The sequence below is a fragment of the Lissotriton helveticus genome, chromosome 2_1 (genome assembly GCF_964261635.1).
Source record: "Lissotriton helveticus chromosome 2_1, aLisHel1.1, whole genome shotgun sequence".
NCBI classification, from domain to species: domain Eukaryota; kingdom Metazoa; phylum Chordata; class Amphibia; order Caudata; family Salamandridae; genus Lissotriton; species Lissotriton helveticus.
Genome location: NC_136059.1, coordinates 1,861,381,304 through 1,861,405,851, shown reverse-complemented (window position 1 = coordinate 1,861,405,851; position 24,548 = coordinate 1,861,381,304).

The following is a 24,548-nucleotide window of genomic DNA, read 5'->3' as shown; positions in this document are numbered from 1 at the left end:
CTCAGGAAATAGTGTTTTGCGACTCGCTATAAGGAAGGGGTGTTCCAATCCTAATAGCAACCCCACAAGCCACTTAAGAATGTTTGGCGTCCGCAATTGTAGTCGCAAAACACTCGCCGTTTGCCACCCTCTTTAAGAGGCTGTTAAAGCACTTGCAAATGGGAATGCATGTGCAAACATTTTTCAAGGGCTGGCAAGGGTCCCAGGAACCACTACCAGCCGTAAAAAATGAAAAAGAAAAGTTACATTTTTCATTTTAAATGTATCCTATTTTCCTTTAGGGAAAACGGGCTGCATTTTTGAAAAAAATTGCTTTATTTAACAGCAGTCCCAGACATGGTGGTCTGCTGAGTGCCAGCTATTCCCAATGGGGTCGCACATTGCAACAGCCTCATTATTGTTCATTGGGAATCACAAACAGTGTCTCAGACACTGTTTTACTTCCCAATTAGCGAGTTGCTAATTGCGAGTCGCAAATGCAACGCAATTTGTGACTCGCTAATTGGGGGGTCGTACATCTGGGCCTAGGCCATGAATGTAAAATGTCCAACTGGATTGAACCTGGTTTTTCGTTTATCTGATCTTCGCTACATCATGGTTGATCTTAACTTGCACCTAGGTACCAATCAAGTAAAACCAAATGACAGCAGTTGGCGCTTATGGCTTTTGGGAACTATTTTCACAATAAAACTTCTGAAATTCATAACACAGGTTTCACTATTTTGATTTTGCCATTTTATTGTTATTTTGCTTATGAGAATACATTAGACATGCTAAGAAAGCACTCCCATCTCAGAAAAATGTGTGCTTCTGGCTTACTGCATAGCAGATATAAGTATTGGTGGATACCTGTCCTCTGGTGCATGCCCAACATCTGGTATGTGAGCACAATCAATGCAGTGAGCACATTTCTTTGTGTATTTGTCACAATCTTTTCACATATTTTGGAAATGGTATCCCTGGTTGGCTAAGGCTTGCGCTAAAGCCAGGCAGAGACCACCACTCTGGTCAGGGCAAGGGAGTTACACGCCAAAGATAACCCCTGCTCACCTCCTTGGTAGCTTGGCACGAACAGTCAGGCTTAGCCCGGTGGCCATGTGTGAAGCATTTTTGCACGCACAAACCAACAACATCAAAGGCACACTACAAAAGAAACTCCACACAAGATTATATCAAAATTAGCCCTTGTATTCTCATAACACATTTGAATAGTAAACACATAATACACATTGTGCCACCTGGCACTGGGTCATATCTACAAGGGATTATATACACCTGACAAGGCCCACTGGACCACTGTCAGAACCATCACAAAATTAACTTAGTAAATGTAGAACTTATCATACACATAGAGCACAACCAGTAACTACTGGTAACCACTGTACTTAGCATCAGCTTGTAACATAAACCACATTATGCACAGTATCACATTAGGCGCGAATTACATTCTGCGCCAACCTCACCAGCATAAAAACCTTATGCTATCATCTCACAAGTCTAAACGCATTAGACCCTAGCCTCCTAAGCATCACTAACATTTGGGAGTATAAATCACACAGTGAAACATAATCTCACTAGCATAAACCAGAATATGCAAAACAACCTCATAATCATAAAAACCACAGTTAGAGGTAGAAAACAGGGTGCGTAATCCTACTACATACATTACATTTCCTAACACCACATAATCACATTGGGGCCTGGCGCCCTACAATCCTAACAGTCCCCCTGGCCGACTGGCCATCTAAAAAGGGCTCAAATGCCCTATGTCCCAAGAGTCAGGGCGCGCTGCCAAAGCAGCGAAAGTCAAGGGTGCATAATCTGTGCAGGCCTAAACGTGGCTGATGCCCACTACTTCCAAGGCAGCTGAGAACATCACAGGAGTGCCTAAACGATGCAGCTGCCCACTACTTGCTGGGCAGCTGTAAAATAAGGCCTGGCACCACTGTGCCTTCTGAGTGGATCCCCACTAGCACTCTCTAGGATTAACGTGCGCAAGACGTTGCAGCTGTCTGCGCTCTCGCAGGGCAGCTGGGATCAGCAAGAACGAGAGCACCACTCTGCCTCTGGACTCAATGTGCCCCCACACAGGGGAAAAACCTGGGCCCCTCTGGAAACTCCATTAGCAATAATTCCAGCAATGTTGGAGCGGCCCACTCAGGCTCTGGGCCCAACACGGGGAAAAGCATGGGCCCCTCTTGGCCCTCTATAAAATAATTATACCCATTGTTGGATTACGCAGGCTCAGAAAACAACTGTGCCACGCGGTGGGGTAGCCCGCTGACCAGCAGGGCTGCCTGGGAATGAGACGCCGGAGTGACCCCGACTTTGCGCCCCTCCAGCCAGCTCCACTTACCGGCTCTCCGGGCTGGGACTCCTCTCCTTGTCTCGCCAGTCGGCCGGGGCTCCCAACCACTCACGGGAGACCCGCACCCTCTCCTGACTTGGGCGCCTTGGCTGGCTTCACCGGTGCAGCATGCGGGGCTTTCTGTCACTCTTGAGAGCCTCACTGGCGGCGGCTGCACTTCTCCTTTGCCCGGGCCCCCTCCCGGGACCCAGGACTCTTACTGGCCACTCGGGGAGGCGGGGTAAGCTCCCGTCCTCTCCAGTCCATCCCAGAGCGGGGTAGGCTCCTGGATGGGTTTTCTCTGACCCTTTATGCTTCCGGCCTCTTCCGCTTCCCTCTGCCCGTCTCTTGGCGGCCGCAGCACTGAGGGTTAGGCTCCCTCTAAATAAGAAATATATCACAGGGTGGGCACCCGCTCTACGTGGCACCATAAAGCAGGGTGGGCACCTGCAAGGATGACAGTGGACACCAGCGGTCATGTGGGGTGGACACCCACCTTTAAAATAGCAAAATGAGCGGGGTGGGCACCCGCCGCATGGGGCATGATGGGGGAATCCCTCACGCCGGGATTCCCCCATCACTTCGATCAGCCCATCGCTGCGGAGCCCTCGCCATCCTCCTTGGGGAAAACAGGAAGATCCCACATAGCGCTCACAAGGCGCTAGAAGCAGGCAAAGGTCATGCAGCAAAAGAAAGGATAAGTCCCCAAACTCCTTTGGGAGAATGGGGCAATACAGGGCCCAGGGAGGCAAGCCCTCATTGCAGCCTCCCTGGGCCCCAGCAGCAGCGCGCCACAGCAGGAACAGCACACCAATACAGACTGAACAATTTTATGGGGACACAGCCCCTATATTTATATTAGTACATCCCCTTGTGTCACAGCACAGGGCTGGGAAAATACCAGTCAGAACTGGTATATGGGAGCTTTGGAGCACTTTGTTTTGCTCAGCTCCTCTCTCCTTTCTTAGTTGGGGGCTCAGTGATTTGACGCAACACAGGGGGCGGAGCTGGCATTGTGGAGGGAAGGCACAGTCCTAGTCAGGTCCCTGGTGTAACTCCTCCCTCCCATCTACATGCAGATCTCCCTATTCACCACTGGGCAGACTCATCCTGGCTCCTGGAGCCACGCACATTATCCAGCACCTGTAAATCACAAGCCAGACATGCAATTCACATCAGGCAGGCAGACACACAGTACACATAAATGTCAACTTCTAAAAGTGGCCCTTCTCCACCAGTCACCATAAATCTGTGCACACCATTGCACAGCATTTATCCTCACAAGTTCATACATACTAAACGCGCCCCTGCACTCCTCTCATACCAGGACCTACCAGGGACACACATATCCCTCATGCATTCCTATGGGAGGGTAGGTCAGTCTCACCACACATGTACAGAGAGCGCACGCACTTCTTACTGGACCACAGTGCTAAAGTGCTCAGAGGCATAAAATCACCAACACCAGGTTACCGAAAAAGGCTAGGAGAATGAAAAAACGTTTTGGGGGAACCTGCCAAAAGGGCCAAATCCAACAATATATAATTCAGATATACAATGTAAGAGTTTCATCAAAGATTTATAAAAGTTACAAGCCAATAAAAAGACCACTGATAGTTTGTAAATATCACAAATACAGCTAACCCTTCCATATGTACAATGTGTGTAATGTAATTCTGTGATAAAACATGAACATGAGCAATGTTAATGAGCACTCTGTGTTCAATCATACTTTATAATGTCTACATTGGAGACACTAGATATTGACAGAATACATGGAAAAATGTGTACCAGGGGACATAACACAAATATCATAAATCATAAGTGATATCATTCTACATTGCTAATCCATTTGAAACTCATGTATAAAGCAATACATTTTACATCAACTTGAATGAGAATACATGCTTAAATAAAGATGAATGGCTTTGTTTAATTCTTACCTTAATCTAATGCAAAGCTTTTGTTTCTGCTGATGTGATTCCTATTTGTGGCTTCAGCAGTGGTTGATCAAGAGTTTGCGTAGTTGCATGTGTTTGGTAAGAAAACATTTTCTGTTGTGTTTACTCCAAATGAGTATTATTGTCATACACGAATACATTTTTTATAAATGGTGTCTTATTAGCAGCATTTTTAACTTACGTATTGAGTGTGAAATTCTCTTTGGATTTGTGCAAGATGTTGTCTTATGTGTATTTTTTGTTTTGTTTTATTTTTTAGGGTGATATTGTTGGCCCTTGATGTGTCCGTGCACAGTAGGCAGTGGTGAGACAAGCTGTTTCTGGCAAGTGGGTGGTATAATTTTTGAGTATATAGGTCTTTGTGATAAGACCACATTTGTGTATTACTTATTTTACAAAGTGTTTGTTGTTGTGGACTTGGTTGTCAAGTTACCTTTATGAGTAAAGAATATGGCTAACTGTAGGATTATTGCTCAGCAGGTTGTTGGTATGCTTTATGAATCTTCCTCTGACCAAGATTATGAGATGGACAGTACATCTAAGGCAGAGGAGGAAGTGCAAGATTCTGGCAGTGAATTTTCTGTCCACGAGGAATCATCTGATGATGAAGCTACTCTCAGTGTGGATGAAGTGCTTGTTTTAGAGGATGATACTGATGTGGTGATGGTGCAGCAAGAGGCATCAGGATTGCAGCCTGCGGCTCCAAGACTTCTCATTGGAAGTGCTGGACACTTGATTCGTCCAAACATGGTGCAGCAGTGTTGCCTGCCTTTAGTTTTGCTGCAGGGTGTACAGTGAGGTGTGAAAATCTTTTGCCTATACCTTTTTTCAGTTGTTTATGGACCATGTATTTTGGGACAACAGTGCCAGAATTAGGCCCGGCTCTAGAGCTACCCAGTGGACTCCCACAAATCTGGATGAGACGAAGAAGTTTTGGTGTTTAACTTTTTTGATGGGCTTCATAAGGAAGCCATCTCTTGCTTCCGATTGGTCTACAAGTCCCTTGATGGCAACTGCCATATTTGCTGCAATTATGATTCATGATCGGAATTTACTTTTACTTCGGATTCTGCGTTTTGTTGATAGTGCTTCAGCATTGCCACGAGATCACACTGATTGTGTCCATCTTTTTATGAATCAGCCTGATTTTTATCACTTTGTAGATCGGGTTTCAGAGATCTAAACTCTAGGGAAAGAAAAAGCTGTTGATGAGTCTTTGGTCTTCTTCAAGAACTGTTTGTTTTTTAGGCAGTACATTCCTAGCAAGATGGCACGTTATGGAATTAAGATGTATATGTTGTCTGAGAGTAGGACAGGATATATCTATATAATTTCCAGGTGTACAACAGTAGGGATTTCACTATTGACCCCCTGGTTTTCCGTTCACTTGTGGTGCTAGTGGTCACCATTTGTACTTAGATAATTTCTACATTGCTGTGCAATTATTTAAAGAATTGTTCAAAGTGGACACTGTTGCTTGTGGCACAATCCGCTCTAACTGTAAAGGTTACTCAAAAGAGCTTGCTTGCATTAAACTTGCGCGGGGACAGTGCAGTGCCTTGTGAAGTGTTGAACTGCTAACTATGGAATTTGTGGACCGGAGGGATATGTACATGCTGACTACCATCCATGATGAAAGTACTTCACCTGTGACTGTTTGAGATCAGGTGCTGAAGTGAGCAAACCTGTGTGCATTGAAGACTACAATAAGTACATGGGTGGTATAGATAGAGTAGATCAGAGGTTAGAGTGTTACACTGCAGTTAGTAAGGCTTATAGAAATTTGGCCATCCATCTCTTCAACTTAGCAACTTTTCATGCTTTTGTTGTGTTCCAGAAGTGTTCTCCAACGTCAAGGAGGATTTTTGTTCAGTTTCAGGAGTCTGTGATAGGCAGCCTTGTTGCAGTCGAACAGGCAAGTGTTCCTAGAGTTTGAGTGGTGACGGATCTGGCTAGATTGAAAGATCTTCAAACAATGTGTGTAGCTTGCACACCTATTTGTCCAACTGAACAAAGTTAATCTGTGATTCAACAGTATGCATCTATTGTGTGCTGTATTGCAATCTGACCCGCTCCTGTCAGGATAACAATATCTGAGATGATGTGTACAAACTTTGCCACATACTACAAGGTGCACTACTCTTGCTCCCCAGATGCAACAATTACAATCAACATTTTTTAATTGTTCATCATTCCATTTTATTCCAATTTATCGTGTTGCTTTTAATGCACACAACAAGATTTTAACCCATATGGTCAAAATATATCCTTGCAAGACGTTTCGTCTTAAAAAATTCTGTAATTAAATGTTTTTGTTACAATCTTCACATTATTTAACAATCAAAAGATCAATATCCAGTTTTCAATGCTGTGTTCCCAATGCATTTCTGGAAGTCCCTTCATCAGGGAAACTCATGGACTAGAGTGCTGTATATGCTGTAACACTTATATGAAGAAAAAGCCGTGGCATCCGGAACTGACCAGTAATAGATTTCCGTTCTGAAGCCGTTTGAAGTTCCCCTAATGAAGGGGCTTCCCGAAATGCATTGGGAACACAGCATTGGAAATTGGATATTGATATTTTGATTGTTAAATAATGTGAGTCATTGGTTCAAGTTGCTTACCTTTTAATTATTAAAAGTGCATTTCCCTTTTGTGAAATCTCTTGTTAATACAATTTTATGCTCCGAACCTTCACTCATCTTCTTGCAAAATCCAACCAGTATGTTTATACTTAAGGAATAGTTAGTTGTGAAGTAATATTTGTCTCTTTTGTCTTTCTCTGCCAGGCTGTACACTGTCTCTCGATTGTCTATTGATCTAAGTGTTGTAATTTGCTGGGCCCGCGGCTGGAGGTGTGAATATGAGTGTCAAGTATGAAAGTGTGCAAAAGGCCTGTAAAGAGGTTGGGGGCACCTACATCAAGCACTTTACCGATCGCAAACGGGCCGATTCGCAGAATCATCCCATTTGCACCAGTAAAATGCTATTTGCATTGCATCAAGCCCAAAGGCATTCGCAAAACAAATGCTGTTAGGGAATTGCATTTCATAGGAACAGTTGCAAAAGCAATTTAGACTTTGTAATTGTTTCATTGACTATCTGGCAACATATGATTGACCTAGAGGTGAAGGACAGGATAGAGAGTGACCATTGTACATTGGAATTACAGCTAGAAGCATGTTTGGTAATAGGGGCTGGGAGTGTAAAGATAACTGATTCATATAGCGGCCAATGTAATGAGATTCTCGTTAGTAACAACCGACGAGCTTTAAAGTGGTCCCACATATTGGAACATGGTGATATTCTTGCAGAAATTTATCTACAACTTGCAAGCTCATTTTCGACCTTTATAAGTTCGCCATCTAAGGCAGCTAACCCTGGTCGCTTTATTGCTCTTCACAATGAGCTCTTTAATACCTTGAAACTCCTAGTCACAAAATTACCAAAAAAGAGCTACCAGAAATCGTAAAATCTGTCCCATGGTAAAACTTGGTATGATAAAACATGTAGACAGCACAGAGCAAGTCTCCTATTGGCGATTAAAACCAAATCCTCGGACCAGGTCAGGTTGGCAAGGAAAGCATACAAAGAGGTGCAGGTCGCTTCAAGGAAAGCTTGGGAGGAGAAAAATTGGGCGGACATGCTGGTAGCCGTAAAGGCCAAGGACAATATAGGCTACTGGAGGCTAGTTGCTAATGGGAACCATGAAGGGAGAATTGTCAAAGATGTTTACCTTGATGAAGTGACGTGGGTTAACCATTTTACTACTCTCTACAAAAAATATGATGATACCACTAATGTAACCAGTGAGGAGGTTTTATGGTCTATACCTTCCGGCGTTAGTATGGACTTTACTTTAGAGGAAACTGAGGCAGCTATCAATTCTGTGAAAAATGGCAAAGTACCTGGCTTAGACAAAATCCCTGGGGACCTCTACAAGCATGATTTAAAGGTCTGGGCACCGTATATTAATCATTTGTGTAACACGCTGTCTTGTAGTGTAGATTTCCCTGAAAGCTGGAGGGGAGCTGAGATTGTTTTAATTTTTAAAAAGGGTGATCGGTCGGAACCCTCTAATTACCGACCAATTAGCCTAATGGATATTCTCCAGAAAATCTATTCTAGGCATATTTTAATTCGTGTTAACCTGTGGTTGGAAGATAACTCGGTCCTCACAAAGTTCCAAGCTGGGTTTAGGAACAAAGTAAGCACCATTGACCAAGTTTTCAGATTTTGCTGCCTTTATTGGAAATACGTTCAGATTAAAAAGGGACATTTATATGTCGCCTTTGTCGACCTCAGGGCAGCTTTCGATCTAGTGCCACGAGATCTTTTATGGAGGTCACTTCATAAGGCAGGGCTACCCAACTGTCTGTTGGTTCAGATAATTGGGTTACACGCCAAGAACCGCCAAAGTAAGATGGGGCCCAAATGGGGAACTGACCCAGAACATACCCATTGAGCGTGGGGTCCGCCAAGGCTGCGTTTTGGCCCCCACTTTATTTTCCATCTTTGTGAATGATATTCCTCCTCACTTGGAGGGTTGCAAAAACGACTCGCCAAAACTAAATGGGGAAAGGGTACCCGCGCTATTATTCGCGGATGACATCATTCTAATTTCCCAAACTAAGGAAGGTTTACAGGCACTACTAAATTCATTTAGCGAGTATTGCAACAAGAAAGGTTTGGAAATTAATGCCAAAAAAAACAAATGTATGGCCCTAAACCCCATCAAACCGGATAAAGGTCACCCATCATTAAATGGCCAAAGACAAGAATCTGTCCAAAACTTTCCCCATTTGGGGGTCACACTCGACTCCAATTTTACGTGGAGACCCCAAATTGAGAAAAGTAAGTTAATATTCACCCAGAACACCATACCCATTCTGAAGAAGCAGGGTGCAAGTATTAGCAAAGCTGTGTCACCAGCACTTGAACTGTTCAAATTTAAAGTGCAATCCGCTGCTCTTTATGGTGCTGAGATCTGGGGGCCAATGTCAAAAGACTTGTTTATGACTTCCGATAACAAATTTATGAGAAGTATTGTAAGGGTTCCAAAAGGCACCCCCCTAGTACCACTTCAGTTGGACTTAAATGTCAAAAGAACTGACTACTATACCATCATTTGACCGTTAATGTTCTGGGTAAGACTTTGGCAAACACCAGAACTGCTTGATTACAAAAATGGGATAAAAGAGGTAATGGGCATGGACGGATCGAATTCTAATGTTTGGCTAAAATATGTCAGGTTGTGGTTAACTAAAATAGGCTTATCACAATTTTGGGAGAATCCGGAAAGGTTGCCATATAATAAAAAAAAATGGTGAAAATGGCCTTTTGTGGTTTTACTAATAACCAAATGACCAATAGAAATAGTGGTGGGACACTAGTAAATAACTTCTTAAGGTTCAAGGATGAACCATTCTTCGAGGAAATCTTTAGATGAAGTTGAGCCCCACTAGCTAAAACCTTTTTTTTAAATTTAGATATGGGAACCTTTTGACCAATACAACCTTGGCACGCTGGTCTAGAAGGGGTAATGTTGTTGAGGACCACACGACTAGCGAAATATGTACCATGTGTGAGGGTAATCACAAGGAGGATGACCAGCACATCCTATTCTTCTGTCCAGCCTATGTGTTGGCAAGAAGAAAGTGGATTAAACCTCTATGTAACCTGTTGGGAATGAGGTCATGCATGATGGCACTGAGAACGATCAAATCTGATACAACCCAAGTAATTGTATTTAGTGTCAGTCGTTTTTTGCATTCCATCTATATTGTGCGCAGGAAAAAAGGCCTAAAGCCATAAGGTTAAAATCACTAACCACTTGTTCACTCAGTTTTACCTGTTTTGTGGTTTAATTGTATGTATTTACATTGTAAATTTCTCGGCTCCGCGTCCTATTGCTTATAAGCTAGGCATGTAACAATTTTTCACATCTGTCTTCTTTTTAAATTCATATTGATTTTATTGGCAATAATAAACAATTGTTCTAATTAGGGGATTTAATATGTATTTTATTAATGAAATGTATATGTTGTGTAAATCTTGTATGGCCAAGTAGTGCCGAAATAAAGATCAATTGAAAAAAATTGCGATTCCTTAATTGAGATGAATTATGCATTTGCAAATTGCATTTTCGCAATTTGGAATCGCAAATTACCATCAACTTCAAGTTGGTGCTAATTTGAATTCCTTTGAAAAATGAACAAAATGCATTTTTCAAAGGGCAATGTGCTACATACACCACCTGTGCATATTTACCTTTGTTGGGGGTGCCTCAAGGTGGCCTTTTGGCCCCCTTACACCCTTAAAATTGCACGTGCAATTTGCAATGACCTATTTGGTAATCACAAATTGGGAATGCTGTCCCATTCATTCCTATGGGCCTCCAGGCTTATAGGAATGAATGGGAAGGCATTCCTTAATTGCGAATCGCAATTTGCGATACGCAATTAAGGAATGTGTAGGAATCTCTAATATTTTAGCAAAACCTACATGCATAAGGAATTGCTTTCTTAAGAATCACTATTAAGGAATCGCTATTCCTTAGCTTGATGCATGTGGCCTCTATTTCATTGCATTATTCACTGGTGCCTTGACGTGGGTTTACAGCACACAAGTTGTGAGTCATTAGTTCAGGTTTTTAACCTTTAATTATGAACAGTGCACTTAATTTTTGTGAAATCTCTTGTGTGTGTACTTGAAGAACAGATGGATGGTCAGTAATATTTGTCTTGTCTGTCTTTCTAAATTAACCCTGTGCAGATCAGGTGTAGTGCCTCTACTCATCCTCCCCCCTCCTAAAGTAATTATAAAGTAATAAAAAAGGCACTTACCCGCCGTGGCTGCCTCCTCCTTGCCATGAACACTCTTCTTCCTCGTCCTCACCATCCTTCTTCTTAGATATACCCTACATTGTGCGTCATGCGCATGTGCACCCGCAAGATGAACAACATAGTGGTTATCAGTGAAGAAGGATGGCGAGGAGGAAGAAGGAGAGTGGCCATGGCAAGGAGGAGGCAGCCACGGCAGGTAAGTGTTTTTTAATTACTTTATAATTATGTCGGAAGGGTGGAGGGGCAGGCTAACTACGCTCCGCCACGGAGTCGTAGTTTTGCCTAAACTCCACGCTCGCAATGGAATGCATTGTAGGCAAAACTAAGTAAACCAAGCTGGCGGGGCATTGTTACTCCCCCCGCTTACTTAAAATCTTACATCTCATAGATCCCAATAATTTTTCCTTTCCACAATGCCAAGCAAACCTTAAAATGTGACTAAAGTCACACATTTACCTTGCATTACTCTGCATAATATTCTAGAATAAGCAAAAACATGATTGTCCTACCACAAAGCATTTCCCCAGGCCTCCCAATTAAAATGGTACCCCATGTGTGTGGGAGGGCAAAGTACTTGCTCTGTGGAAGGATCCGAAATTTATTGTTGAGACATCAAAATTATATATCACCAACAACCTGGTTTTGCAAAGGTGTCACCTGTGTTTTTGGTACCAGGCTCCGCGGCCATCTAAGGAAACCTACCAAACTCAGACATTTCTGAAAAGTAGACACACACAAGGAGGTGTGGCTTGCATGGATCCCACAAAGGTTTCCGAACCAAAATTCCCTGCAAACCTCAAATTTAGCTGGAAAAAAACACATTTATCTCATATTTCTGTACTGGAAAGTTGTGGGAGCACTAGGCTGACACATATTTCCTACCACCCAGTGTTTCCCCATGTCTCCCAATAAAAATGCTACCTCACTTGTTTGTTTGGACCTAGGACAAGCAGCAGGGAAGAGCCCAAAACGTATTGTGGAGACATCAAAATAATCTATCACAAAACAACCTGGTTTTGCAAGGGGGTCACCTGTGTATTTGGTCCAGGGCTCAGTGGACATCCAGGAAAACCTACAAAACCCAAACATTTCTGAAAACTAGACACCCAGGGGAGTCCAGGGAGATAGGGCATGTGTAGATCCCCCAATGTTTTCCTATCCAGAATCCCATGCAAACCTCAAATTTAGGAGAGTGTGAGGTTGCAATGCCACTGACTCACAATTTTGAAAATTGTTGTAAACATACCACATGGGAAAGCTCAAACATATCTGTTTAAATAAATAGGGCAGTTTTGTGAGCTATTTACAGAAGTGACACATGCACCGTTCCAGCTGCCGGTAGGTCGCTCCCCTCCCTTTGCAGCTCTGCCGCTGTCTACCTGCGACCTCTGCTCCTGCTTGTGTATCCTCCGCCAGATTGCCTGATTGCCTGCTTGCCTGCTTGCTCGTGACCAGCCCTTCTTCCTTTTGGATCCCCTGCTGCTATTTGACTGCCTGCGCCCTAATCCCCTGCCGTTTGCCAGCTCCGCTTTCCCGGTTGTTGGCCTGCTCCACTTCTCCATTTCCCCGCTGTCCCCCTCCCTCGCGCTCTGCTCCTTTCCCGGTCTCCAGGCTTCCCGCCGCTGCTCCCCTGCGGCCACTCCTCCTCCGCTCCCCATTTGTCCTTCGTCGTCCCTTACCACCAGCTGAGCCTCCCTCCCCACCGCCCCATAAATGGCGGCCGCTGCGAGGTGAAGTAGCGACCCTTGACCCTCCAGTAGGTCGCTCCCCTCCTTCTGCAACTCCACCGCTGTCTACCTGCAACCTCTGCTCCTGCTTGTGTATCCTCCGCCAGATTGCCTGATTGCCTGCTTGCCTGCTTGCTCGTGACCAGCCCCTCTTCCTTTTGGATCCCCTGCTGCTGTTTGACTGCCTGCGCCGTAATCCCCTGCCGTTTGCCAGCTCTGCTTTCCCAGTTGTTGGCCTGCTCCACTTCTCCTTTTCCCCGCTGTCCTCCTCCCTCGTGCTCCGCTCCTTTGGCAGTCTCCAGGCTTCCCGCTGCTGCTCCCCTGCAGCCCCGCACCCCCCCCCGCTCCCCATTCGCCGTCCCTTACCACCTCCCCCGCCTCCCAGCTGAGCCTCCCGAAGGCGTGCCTAAGGCAAGCCCGTCTGCGCCCGTCTGCTCCTGGACCACGCCCAGCGCCAAGACCACCCGACCACGCACCATCCAGGCTGCCCGCATCCGATATGACGCCAACACCCTCATCGCACTCAACCTCGGACGACCCTCCAGCTGCCACAAGGCCACCCCAAAGCACACCCACGGCCCCTTCACCTGTCAGAACTGCAGCTTCTCCTACATCGTAGATGCCGAGATGACCGCCACAACGGAACCCAACCAGCTCCGCTGCATCCTGCTCAACACCCGCTCCACACGCAAACACGCCGTCGAGCTCTGGGACCTGCTCGATTCCACATCACCTGACATCGCCTTCCTGACCGAGACCTGGATGAACAAAGCCTCTGCCCCAGACATTGCAGTGGCCATCCCGAAGGGATACAAGATCACCCGCAGAGACCGTACCAACGGATTCAGTGGAGGAATCGCCATCATCCACAAGAACACCATGAGGGTCTCCACTAACACCGCCTACACCCTCAACACTGCCGAACACATGCACTTCCAGATCCACACGGACCCCAAGACCACCCTGAGAGGCACCCTCATCTATAGACCACCAGGACCCAGCCCCTAATTCTGCAACTCCATCGCCGACTTCATCAGCACGCACACACTGACCTCCACCAACTACATCCTTCTCTGCGACCTGAACTACCACCTGGAAAACAACAACGACAGCAACCCCTCCACCCTGATCGACAACCTCACCACCCTCGGACTGACACAGATTGTCACAACACCTACCCACATAGCCGGCCACACGCTCTATGCTATCTTCTCCTACAGTCCCCACGTTGTCTTCAGCCACGCCTCCGAACTCACCTGGACCGACCACTGCTGCGTCCACTTCACCTTCCGGAAACCCGTCTCACATCACCGCACCCTACAGATCCCTAGACATCGCTGGGGAAAAATCACCAAGGAACTACTGCAAACACACCTCGCACTCAACCCCCGACCAACCCCACCGACCTCGAGGAGGGAGCCCGCACCCTCAAACTCTGGATGGAAGACTGCACCAACACCTTAGCCCCGACAAGACAACACGCCCATAGAAATACCAGTCTGAGAGCCAGCTGGTTCACCCCGGAGCTCCTAGCCTCCAAGCGCACATGTCGGAGACTGGAAAATACCTGGCACAACGAGAAAACACCCGACAGCCACGCAGCTCTCAAAACCGCCGTCCGCAAACACCACCACCTCATCAGGACCACCAAGAAGGCCACCTTCACGAACCGCCTCGACAACAACGCACACAACAGCAAGGAGCTCTACAACATCGTGAAGGAACTCTCCAACCCCAGCTCCTACACCAACGACATCCCCCGTCACAAGCCCTGTGCGACGCCCTTGCTGCCTTCTTCCAATGCAAGATTACCGACATTCACGACAGCTTCAACCTTTAGACGAACTCGCCAATCCCACCACCCCGGCCCCACTGACACCCACCGACCACAACCGCCTCACCACCTGGACCAGCGTAACCACCAAGCACACGATCAAAACAATGAGTACCATCCACTCAGGCGCCTCGACCGACCCTCTTCCTCACCACATCTTCAACAAGGCCGACAGCTCCATCGCACCCCACCTGTGCAACATCATCAACCTCTCATTCAAGACTGTGACCTTTCCTGAGAGCTGGAAACACGCCAAGATTAACGCCTTACTGAAGAAACCCAAGGCGGACCCGAGCGACCTAAAGAACTTCCGGCCCATCTCTTTGCTTCCATTACCGGCGAAGGTCATCGAAAAGACCATCAACACCCAGCTCACCCGCTACCTAGAAGCCAACAACATCCTTGACCCCTCCCAGTCAGGCTTCCGCAAAAACCACAGCACCGAGACCGCCCTCATCGCCGCCACAGACAACATCAGACTCCTACTCGACAACGGTGAGACAGCAGCCCTCATCCTCCTGGACCTCTCCGCCGCCTTCGACACCATCTGCCATCACACACTACGCACACTCCTCTAGTGTAGCTCCTCTATCCCTAATAGGCTCTGCGCATTGGAATAATATACACTATATATTTGACATAGGACTGAGGTCAGTATTACTCTATCGAGTACTTTAAACTTAATTGTGTGTGCCAGCTAACTCAGAGGTCACTAGAAACTTTCTCGAATAAACAACAAGGAAATAGTCTCTGAAAACCGCATAAGCATGACAACTTTGTTTCCCTTAGAGTCGGAACAATATCTTCAGAGTTGTGGAAATAATAGATAACTATTCCACTCAGTCAATTGTGCATGTTTCGTTTCTGCAGCCTTTGCACAGAAATAGAGAGACAGTGTTTCAATAAAAAGGGTTTATTGAACAGTCTTTTTTTCATGCAAGAGATATGAGCTGCTACAATTGTACAGAATGTGAAGTATAATGTTTACAGCGTAAACAGTAATATAAAATAATACTGTAATAGCATTGTCTGTTGCTATGACATATATAAAAATACATACCTAAAAAACACAGGCTAAAATATTCAACTGGTGCTTCTAAAATATGCCTACCCCGGTGTATCTAACCTAAGTCAAGTAGGAAGGAAAAAGTAGGTGCTGTCTTAGTTATAGTTTAGTTTTGCCAAGAATTTCCAAAGGTTTCTCTAGGTTCTAATCAACTCCATACCTTAGAATGAGAGAGGTTGGTATATCTTTCCCGGGACTCGAATTCCCAACACCTCGCAAGGGGAGTCAGAAACACTGGCGCTGGATTCTCGGCAGGAGGATGTCAGCTTCTGGTCAGTGCGTCAGCTGGGGAGTTGGCTTCCTTCGGTACTTGCTGTGGCAAGCTGCGTCGTGCAAGTAGGTAGTCGAACTGCACCGAACCACACAGTGCTTTGCAATAGCAAGTGAAGGTACATTTATACCTTGAAGGTGTTTAGGAATGCCAGTATTGACGTTAAAATCAGGCATATGAACATCATGAATGAACCCCTAAGGAATAGATGTTCATGCATAATAAATGTGTTCTTGAAAAAATCAATATCCAGGCAAGGGGAAGTCCCTAAAGCTTAAGACTTTGGTTTTCCAAGAAGTCGTTGTGATGTAGATGAACGGTGTAAGTAGCCATGCCTATATTTGGGTAGCATGGGCTATGCCTACATAAGGACTGGATTTCTATGCCTATATAAGGGCAATGTGAATTATACCTATATAAGGGCATGAATCCGGAAACACATTTGGAATCTAAATAAAAACACAACATAGCCCCTAATAATTCAGTGCAATATGCAGGTCTCTCATGGGGGCTTCTTCCCCTTTAGGTTACAGTTCCTCCCAAGGTTTCACTTTCCCTTTGGACTATGGGGGCTTTAAGGCCCCTCACCTCCTGCACATACTCTTGGTTAAGGAAGCCTAGACCATTGCTTCAGAATCCAGGCTCTTTTCACTCCCCTGACATCCCGCCTAGGCCCTTGTGGCCACAGACACCCTCTTGGGGAGACCCAGCCTTTCTGCATTGGGTTCCTCTTCCACCTCAGAACAAACAGAGGCTTCTATGTCATTTCCCAAAAGACACTTCATTGGAATGAAAAGGCTCACAGCCACCTTCTGCAGACAAGTACCCGCCCCTCATTCAAAGTTGACCATTGCACTGGGTTGGAAATTCATATCATTGTCAATGTTGACTACTTTATTTTGAACATCTGTAAAAATTTGCTCTGAGAAAATGAGCTCATCACAGTGGTCATGCTGGCTCCTGTATCCCTCAGAACGTCTACTTTGGTCATGTTGATATTAGGCCATTGCCTTTTCTTGACCATGTAGGAGGTAAGGCAGCCATGACTTCAACATCAACCCCACCTACAGACTGAAGTTGCTTCAGTGTACCCCCTGGTTTTCCCTTGGTAAACATCCAACCCAATTCCTATATTTGCAGTTCCTTTGTATTGGCCACCAGTGGTGTGCGTTTTGGAACAGACAGAGTCTCCCTTTTTATATCCGGGCAGCTGCTAGTCCAGACATTCCACAGCTTTCACAGGATCAAATGGTTTCTTCCCTAGGAAAGTCTCCACTCAATTTTGATAAAGGCAAGTTTTGACCCTTGTGAGAATTACTTGTTATCCTATTTGCTCCCATTGCTCCCATTTTGGGGAACTTTTTTTTGGGGGGGGGGACTTGATACCAAGTCCTAGGATCAACCCGCCAGGGATTATTTGGATATGCATGTGCACACACACTCATCAGCTGGCTTACCTATGCTTTTGAGTTAGACACATTTGAATCCACTAGATGCTGGAGGTAACAACTCCTTTTTTTTAACAGTTACTAAAAATGTGCTACTTGACAATCAAATTATACATCCCATCAAAAGTTTCATTACCTTTTATGCAGGGCACTAGTGCCCTAACTGAAATATCTGCTATTCTACCCAGGACTGTCGTGCATCATTTTTGGTGTGCCTAAGCTTTTTAGGATATGTGTCAACTGTGAACTTAATTTTTCCTTTAAAGTTTCTTTCATGTGTTGATAAGATTCAGCTAGCCCCTCCTCTATAGTCAAGAGCCTATTACTCTCCACTACAGGCAGTAGATTCCATGATAGAGAACCCCAGTGTTATGGACCTACATTGAACTTCTGCAAGCCTTCTCAAAAGAAGCAAATCGCTTATCTATGGTATCCTCCACCACTAAGCAAGGCACAATGCCCTTGAGCAAGTGAGTGGTGTGAGAAGCCCCCTGCAGATACCTCTTCACCGCTGCCACCATTTTTGCTGGGCATCAGCCCCAGGTTGGCCTTCTTCTCCTCAATGGCCAATCTCTTTTCTTCAAGGGCTGGTTTCCTTTTCTCCACTGCCAAGGCTGCCAGGAGGAGACCCATCTCACAGGTGATGGTGTTGGCTAGGCCTGGGTGTAGTTCGCAGAGTTTTGCTACGCGGAACTCTGCAAAGTTACAAAAATACTCTGCGAAGTTCTGCGAGGGGCGGAGTGCTGTGCGAACTACACTTTGTGCTGGCATTCCTGCTGCTCAGGTAGAAATTCTACCCGAGTGGCAGCTCGCGCTCGCGAACGGTAATGAACTTACCATTCACGATCGTGAGCAGGAAGAAACTCCGGTGCACATCGCTAACCGGAGTTTTCTGCCATCCGCGAGCTCCGCGGAGTGGGGAGTGCAGAGTACAGAAAACTCCACAAACTCGACAAACGGAGCAAAGTTCGCTGCCCAGGCCTAGTGCTGGCTTTGCTTAGCTTCACACACTTCCTACCCTCGAGTTTATTCCTGAAATAGTAGTTTGGGACAAGGTGTCCTTATGGCTTTCACCTTCATTATCTGAACTTTTTTCTGCCTCGAGGAGATCTGCGCCAGCAAGCTTCTTCCAAGGCCCCAATGACCTTTTCACAATCTCTCTTCTTAAGATTGTGTTTCAATTTCTATTCCCAATCTCTTCACAGGGCTCTTAGCTCTGCTACTTAGAGGGTGGGCACGCTAGCCAGACCTAACTGCATGTTACCTTTAGACATTCAGCCCATTAAAGATTTAGGGCCTGATTTAGATCTTGGAGGACAAGTTACTTCATAGCAACAGTGATAGAAATCCTGTTCAATTAAATATATATAAATCCCATTAAACATGTCACCGGTATGATGTAGTAAACCTTATGCCGAGAGCTAATCAGGCCCTTAATAACAATAAAAAATAAAACAATACAAACATTTTACATTCAATGAATTTAGGGTTTGTCATTTTTTTGGATTCATAACTGAGTAGTACTGCTAGTTCTGGATCTCACCATTGAACACAAATGTGAGAATGTGGATTATTAATTGGAGAGGATGTGAGCCCTCACCAAGTAACAATATCACAATTCTGTACCAGATCATGTTAGGTCTCAATGATTTAAACCTGAGCTCCGCTCTTCGTAACTGTAGCATAGAGCAGTCAGGCTTAATCTAGGAGAAATATATACAGCATTTACTAGTACTGAAACAGTTTGAAAGTAGAAAATCCTGCAAACTATTTATAAGAATTGAAAACTTTTATTTAGAAAAATGACACCAGAACTATTTAAAATCCAATAAAGGGGACTAGATGTCAGCACACAGTAAACTAATTAACCTGATTTTTGATTCTTGATGGATGCATATGGTACAGGCTAGCCTGGTTGATGACGGCTGATTACCAAGAAACCCGTCACAGGATGCTTGTTTCCAGTCCAGGGAAGACATGGCTTGGCAGTTTGGGCTGGACTGTTCCCATGAGGCACAGGATCAGACTGATTTGCATAAGGCCATGTCTGAACTGGGGTGGTGGAGTGAGCTAAAGAATGATGATGGATTAAGCCCAGATCAGTTGACTGGGGGTGAGTGTTTGATTGGCTCCAACGCTCCTTCCATAATCCCCTTTGGTATCGCTTTGTTCACCCTAAGTTGGCAGGGTATGCCCAGACGTGGGTCCCTTGCTCACTTTTCCACTGGATTCAAGCTAGCCTGGCTTATGATGGCTGATTAGCCAGAAACCGGTCTCAGAATGCTTGTTTCCAGTCCAGGGAAGACATGGCTTGGCAGTTCGGGCTGGACTGTTCCCATGAGGCACAGGGTAAGACTGATTTGCATATGGCCATGCCTGAACCAGGGTGGTGGAGTGAGCTAAAGAATGGTGATGGATTAAACCCAGATCAATTGACTGGGGTGAGAGTTTGATTTGCTCCAATGCTCAGTCCATCATCACCTTTGGTATCGCTTTGTTCACCTTAAGTTGGCAGGGTATGCCCAGACGTGGGTCCCTTGCTCACTTTGCCCTTGGATTCAAGCTAGCCTGGTTAATGATGGCTGATTAGCCAAAAACCTGCCCCAGGATACTTGTTTCCGGTCTAGGGAAGAAATGGCTTGGCAGTTCGGGTTGGACTGATTCCATGAGGCACAGGGTCAGACTGATTTGCATATGGCCATGTCTGAACTGGGGTGGTCGAGTGAGCTAAAGAATGATGATGGATTAAACCCAGATCAGTTGACTGGGGGTGAGTGTTTGATTTGCTGCAAAGCTCCGTCCATCATCCCCCTTTGGTATCGCTTTGTTCGCCCTAAGTTGGCAGGGTATACCCAGACGTGAGTACCTTGCTCACTTTGCCACTGGATTCAAGATAGCCTAGCTGATGACGGCTGCTTAGCCAGAAACCGGTCCCAGGGTGCTTGTTTCCGGTCCAGGGAAGACATGGCTTGGCAGTTCGGGCTGGACCGTTCCCATGAGGCACAGGGTCAGACTGATGTGCATGTGGCCATGTCTGAGTTGGGGAGGTGGAGTGAGCTAAAGAATGATGATGGATTAAACCCAGATCAGTTGACTGGGGGTGAGTGTTTGATTTGCTCAAATGATCCATCCATCATCCCCTTTGGTATCGCTTTGTTCACCCTAAGTTGGCTAGGTATGCCCAGACAGGGTCCCTTGCTCAACTTGCCACTGGATTCAAGGTAGCCTGGCTGATGACAGCTGTTTAGCCAGAAACCGGTTCCAGGATGCTTGTTTCCATCCAGGGAAGACATGGCTTGGCAGTTCGGGCTCTACTGTTCCCATGAGGCACAGGGTCAGACTGATTTACATATGGCCATGTCTGAACTGGGGTGTTAGAGTGAGCTAAAGAATGATGATGGATTAATTCCAGATCAGTTCACTGGAGGTGAGTGTTTGATTTGCTCCAACGCTCCATCCATCATCCCCTTTGGTATCGCCTTGTTCGCCCTAAGTTGGCAGGGTATGCCCAGACGTCGGTCTCTTGCTAACTTTACCACTGGATTCAAGCTAGCCAGGCTGATGACGGCTGATTAGCCAGAAACTGTTCCCCGGATGCCTGTTTCCGGTCCAGGGAAGACATGGCTTGGCAGTTCGGGCTGGACTGTTCGCAAGAGGCACAGGGTCAGACTGATTTGCATATGGCCATGTCTGAACTGGGGTGGTGGAGTGAGCTAAAGATTGATGATGGATTAAACCTAGATCAGTTGACTAGGGGTGAGTGTTTGATTTGCTCCAACGCTCCGTCCGTCATCCATATGGCCTGTCTGAACTGGGGTGGTGTAATGAGCTAAAGAATGATGATCGATTAAACTCAGATCAGTTGACTGGGGGTGAGCGTTTGATTTGCCCCAACGCTCAGTCCATCATCCCCTTTGGTATCGCTTTATGGTACAGTGCAAGCAGATTGTTGTACAATCCCCTATTCTTATTTATGCATGTGCAATGAATATAGCAATGACACAGTGAAATTATCAAGCGACGAGAGGAATTGGATTGATGCATGGAGAGAAAAAAGATTGGATGCAGACATTTCTGAAGGGAGCACAGGGCCCAAATCTGCCTGCCTTAAATGAATAACCATCTGTTATTATTTTACCTCTGCAAGCGGTACCATGTTTATCTCCTGAATACTACAGATACAAGTTAGAGAGCTACAGTCGTCTCCAGACTCTAAGTAGCAGTGGCTCTGTAAAAACAGAATAAACCTAAACCTAATTCAAGAACAATTTAACATAAAACAAAAAAACAACTGATAGCACAGTAGCCTTGAAATCAAAATACACCTGTACCCTCACAGGTCTTAAGCTAGTTATGCATTTGCTAATTCTTTCCATCAACACAGATAACTATTGGGCTAGATCATAATCTAAGGAGAGCAAAATCATTTACTCTGAAATACCACCACATTGAATAAATGCAGTATTATAAGTTATGCTAAAGAGTTATACTAGATTTTACCCAAAGATAAATAATTAATCTTTGCATTGAGCATTTAGTCTTTCTCTAGAGTTTTTTTCAAAAACCTCAAAAGAAGCCATTACAGTAATTGAAGATAATTTGTGGTTTATAGTCATCAAGTAAATAGCAATCCAAGTATCAGGATTCTAAAGAAAGCCAGAGAAACTAAAGGCTACAGAATAACAAAACGATGTTTACGGTAATAGTGGCAGGGAGAATCCAGTTTGGCACAATGGATCTTTTTTTACAAGGTTGAAGCCAAAGAGAGAATCAAAACTCTTCTACTGTAAAAAAAGATCAGTAGAAACTGAAGGCATTCAGATAAACATTAGGTGAGTGCAATGTCCGGACACACAGCCCCAGGGCTGCTCCAATGTTGTGGTGGAGAGAGGGAAATAATCACACGGAACAGGAGAGAATTGGCATGTGGCTTGCTGTCTCCACAAAGCCAAAAAAGTCAGATGACCAACACACTCACATTCTCTCCCAAGTCTTTTATCCTGCCTGACATCTGCAACGCCGCTCCCTCACGAGACCCCATGTAGCAGAATTGATATGTCATTTCTGACTTTACACCCCTCACAAAATTCTTTTGAGAAGTTTGGTTTTAGCAGGATATCTCTGATGTAATTGTGCAATCAGTTGAGTATCAATATTGTTACCAGCAGGTTCCCATAATCCAACCTCCAGATCAAACCAACTAATAATTTACATTCTCGCAACACAATTGCTAACTTGATCCAATATTTGGATAATAATGGTAAAGGATAATGATTTTTTATGTTGATGCTATTCAGTGCCTTGTAATATTTTTAGATGTTCTCAGATTACCACCTTTTTTTAACAAAAAAGAGTTGAAGAGCAGGGGGGTGTGGAGTGAGAAATAAAGCAAATCTCCAAGAGCTCGTCCAAGTATTTTCGAAAATATTAATTTCTTGACTATTTTGTTGCTGCTAAATATTGGACACATTTTCCTAGGTAAAGCCTGTCTGTGCCATAACTACAAGGGATTGAATCACGGTTTAAGTTATTGAAACTTTATAAAACCTTGCTGGGTGATGGGAGTTATTGCCCAGAGAGGACTCACATGCTCCCAACTAATACAAATTATTTTTTAAATATTCGGTGATTTCTATTTCATCATATGGCTTGGGTGCACTTGGTGTTTCTCTAGTGATTCTATTTTTAAGAGTATCTTTTCGGATGGGTATGCTCCTTGTTGGTTGAAGGGCTATTCTTTTTCTTCATCTTTTTTAATTTGTTTGTAGGGCAAGAGGAATGTTTGTGTTACTGTGGTTTATTTAATTTGTTTGTTTTGTAAATTTTTTGTATCTGTTGCTAAATTACAAACACGTGTATTATTGTTATTTATTAACTTTAGTGTTTAAAATAATTTTTATTAATATTATTATCATTTTATTTATGGCTTTCTTGTATTATAAATGTACACTATTTCAGAGGCTTGCTTTTTTAGTGGTTTTTTTGTATTATTTTTTGACAGCCCTAGTGTCTGTATTTTGGAGATACAATTTTCAAACAATTGTTATTAATTTGAGTGTTTATTCTTATATTTAAATTATTTCTGTAGTTAAGTTTAAGTAATTGTTGGACGGAAAATCAAATGTGGCTCTGCCAAATACAAATGCACATCTAATGAGTAAGTTTCCAGTTGTATGCACAATCAACAAATAATAGTTATGGTACTATTACAGTACTAACCCCACAGCCACTCGAAGGATGCATTCCCTAGAGAAAGCTCTAGGGTTGAAACTAATACCCAGAAAGAAGTAACAAAGCATACATCAGTACTCCCTTCAGTGATGCTAAATTGTAGCAAAAAATACAAGTATAGTCCGAAGTGTCTTTTCTTCTCTAACACTTGAAGTTTATTGTCCAGTCTTATTACACACATCAAACAAAAGGGCAGCCAACATTTGTTTTGTCCTATTGACTTTTTCAAGGCTATAACGTTCTTTCGGGAGGATATTGACTCAACATTGAACAGTCCCTTCCAAAAGGGCGATTTCAATGCAATGTCATCAGGTTGCTTCTCTGGGAGGTCTCAGTCAAATCCTGGAAGTCTGGAGCTTTCAGCAACACAAACATAAAATCCAGGCCATATCATGGTTGAAGGTAGCCGGCTTGACTCTTGATGTCAAGTCAGTCCCCTTATGGAGCTTATTCCAAAAGGTGCTCCAAACTTCTGGAACTTCTTACTGAAGTTCCCCTTGAGGGTTCAAATTGTTCAAGACACAAATCCAAGGGTCTAGAAGCTCTGAAATGGTACTTGGATGATTGGGACTACAATTATCAAAATGCGCCTGGCCAAATCCCAACAAAGTCCACTGGACTCACTCCAGGCTGGAGACTTCTTGAAAGAGATGGTGCAGGTAAGCTCTGTTACCCTGCTGATTTCTAGGAATCCAAAAGGTGCAGCCCTCAGGGTGTAAGCCTTTGTGGTGCAGACCAGGATTCCAGCAAGGCACTACTTCTTGTCCTTGTAGTTTCAGGCAGCAGATACAAGTTGTCATGCAACGCCCACATAACTA